We start from the raw sequence: 3,636 nt of genomic DNA on the forward strand, positions 1-3,636 counted from the left end.
AACCTTGTGAGATTTTCTCTTGTGAATTAGAAAAGAATATTGAAACAATAGGTATTAGTATTATTAATTAGTATAATTAATCATTAATAAAAACAATATATAAACATAAATTACCCTTTTATTTAAAACATTTTAAAACTTTAAAGCTGTAATGAAAAACCTCTGCATTCTAGGCTTTATTGATCAGTAATGAATTCATAACAGATTCAAAATTAGAATAAATAGTTCAACATCTGATAACAGAAACATAAGAAGAAAACACTAGTCATATGATAATTCAATATCATCACATTCTTCCCGTCTTTAGGAATTCAATGAATAGTCTTTCAAATAAGAAGGCATTTTGCGCTCTCTATAAGATCTTCGCAGGGTGCCATCAGGAGGCTCTTCTTCATCACTGAGGGGGAATCCTGTATTTGTTTCATCTTGATTTTCATGATAATTTTCTTGATTGTTCTCAGGCTCTGCGTGATCACTAAGGCTTGATCCTGCATTTGTATCATCTTGATTTTTATCGTTATCTTCTTGAATGCTCTCTTCTCCTCGAGGGGCAAGGTTTTTCAATGATACAGTTGTCTCTCTTCCATCACTAAGCCGTACCTTGGCATATTGTGGGTTGATTTGAAGAATATCCACCTCCTCGACCAATGGATCGAATTTACTTCTTCGTATAGGTACTTTCATTAGGACTTTGTTTGAAGGGGCAAGCCAGGTTGGAAGTGCTATACCATTAGATGATTGTCTATAGTGTCGGAACATCCTATCATGTGGCGTCTCATTAGTAGCCGTGCACAATAGGGATCGAATAGAATGTAGAGAATCTGGGAGCACAGATTCCCAATCAGATACATCCAAATTTCTATGCTTCAATGTAAGAGACACTGTGCGCCAAATTGTACCATTTTCTCGTTCGATTTGGCCATTTCCTGGTGCGTTATAAGGTGATGACATGGAAGTGGCTATTCCTCGATTATGAAGGAATTCCTGCAGCTCTCTGGATTTGAAAGAGGTTCCATTGTCAGTATTTACATAAGAAGGTAAACCAAATGTGGTAAACAAGTTCACAAGGCACTGAATTACAGCTGATGAATTCATATTCGGACAAGGGTATGCAAACGGAAACCTAGAGTACTCATCAATTATTGTCAACAAATATTTGTTTTTAGTTTTTGATGGAAGAGGACCCTTGAAGTCCACGCTTAATCTTTCAAATGGATGTGTCGCCTTTATGAGAGTAGATTTCAATTTCTTGAAAAATTGAGGTTTTATGGCATTACATGTTTGACATGAAGAAGTCATTTTTCTGACATCCTCAACTGAATAGGGTAAATTATGAGTTATTACCCAATGAATCATTCTGGTCACTCCAGGGTGACACAAGTCACAGTGTAGGGAGTGTAATTTATCGGTTTGAGTTGCATTACACACTCTGGAAAGTGCATCTGCTACTTGGTTGTCCTTTCCTGGTCTGTAAATTATTTCGTAATTGTAGCATGACATCTCCAATCGCCATCGTTGTATTTTTTCATTTTTTATTTTATTTTGATGAGTCATATCAAACATGAATGATACAGAGCGCTGGTCAGTGATAATTTTGAAGAATCTTCCAAGTAAGAAATGTCTCCACTTTTTAAGAGCACACACAATAGCAAAAGCCTCTTTTTCAATGGATGAATGTTCACGCTCACTATCATTCAGCTTCTGAGAAAAGAATGCTACTGGACGTCCACACTGTGATAGGACAGCTGAAATTGAAAAATCAGATGCATCTGTTTCAACCACAAAAGGTTCAAAGTCGTCAATTGTACTAACTACTGCCTTAGAAATCTCAGTTTTGAGTTGATTGAAGTCAGCTATAGCTTCAGAAGTCAAAGGAAAGGTCTTTGCTGTAAGAAGCCGTTTAGCTTTATCTGAATAATTGGATATCCATTTGGAATAGTGTGCAAACATTCCAATTGTTCGCTCAAGAGCCTTTCTATTATCTGGGGGTGGAAGATTGAGCAATGGTTTCAGACGTTCAGGGTCAGGAGAAATTGTCCCATTTTCAATTTTATAGCCAAGCAAGCTTATTGAAGTAAGTGAATATTTGCTTTTTTCTGTATTGATTGTAAAATTATATTTTTGTACTGCATCTAAGAATTTTTTGAGATTCAAATCATGTTCCTTCTGATTCTTACCACATATTGTCACATCATCCAGGTATGCATACGTTTTTTCAAGTTTTTCATTAATAATAACATTATCAATGACTCGCTGAAAAGTGGGTACACCATCTGTCAGACCAAAAGCAAGCCTTCGAAATTGATACAAACGGCCACATGCCTCAAATGCAGTGAAAGGTCGATCTTTTTCTCGTAGGGGTACCTGGTGGTAAGCGCTTTTCAAGTCAATAGTGGTGAATACAGAGTTTTTTGAGACCTTAGAAACAATATTTTCAAGACTAGGGAGGGGATATGCGTCAAGATGTGTGTATCGGTTAATAGTTTGAGAATAGTCTATTACCATTCGCTTTTTGTGATTTTCGTTCTTCACTACAAATGCTTGAGCTCTCCAGGGAGACCTGCTTTCTTCAATAATTCCATCAGCTAGCAGTTTCTCAATTTCTTTCTCCATGAAAAAATTAATTAACTAGTCATATGATGATTCAATATCATCACAAAAGCATTTCAAACAACTAGTTTCGACCTACTTTGTTAAAGTTTAAAAATGTTTTAAATAAAAGGGTATTTCATGTTTATATATTGATTTTATTACTGATTAATTATATTAATTATTAATAATACTAATACCTATTGTTTATATTGTAAGCTATTTTTATTTTGCTAATAAAAACATAAGAAATGCTGAAAATGTCATAAAACTCTGCAATGCAATGTAAAACAATAATAGAAATAATCTAAGCAATTAGAAAATTGTTTCAACTTCTGGAAAAATAATGTATAATTATTATTAGTATTATAATTAGTGTATTAATGTGAAATTAATTAGTATTATTCTTGGCCTACACCATTTTATAAAAAACCGATTCAATTCATATCAATATAAATTATGCCAACTTTCATCGAAAATCTCATTCTCATCCGGCCAAAAACAACTTAATTCAGTCTATAATTTTTTGTGTAAATAACTTTTTACAAACTCGTGTACCTTGATTATGCCCTATTAAGGTTTCAATATCAATTTTGAAACCAGTCCTGTGATTCTTTATCTTTTAGCCGGCATTCTTGCACTAATTAAAGCTGCACGCGTTCATTCCTTATCGTAATGTAGAACAGAGAAGACATTTATCATATACTTTTCTCATGACTAAACATTATTCCATACATATAAAAGTAATCATTAGACACTAAGTCAGCGAATTTCAGAACATCTTCGATTGCACGAACACAGCATGTATAGTTCAGTAATTTAATTTCATTTAGCATTTAGGGATAATGTCCTATTCAATTAACTTGAATTCTTAAACACTGCTTCTATTGTCAGTTCCACTTCATCAGATTTACAGTTGAATAAGTGTGAATGATTAGAATAAAGTGGAATTGAAAACTATTTAAATTAATTAGTAAATTTAAATAATTATATGGGAAAGTTCTACAATTCCGTAGCAATAGGTAATAAATTCATAATTTAAAAACT

This window comes from Nilaparvata lugens, chromosome 1 (genome assembly GCF_014356525.2).
Source record: "Nilaparvata lugens isolate BPH chromosome 1, ASM1435652v1, whole genome shotgun sequence".
Taxonomy (NCBI): Eukaryota; Metazoa; Arthropoda; class Insecta; order Hemiptera; family Delphacidae; genus Nilaparvata; species Nilaparvata lugens.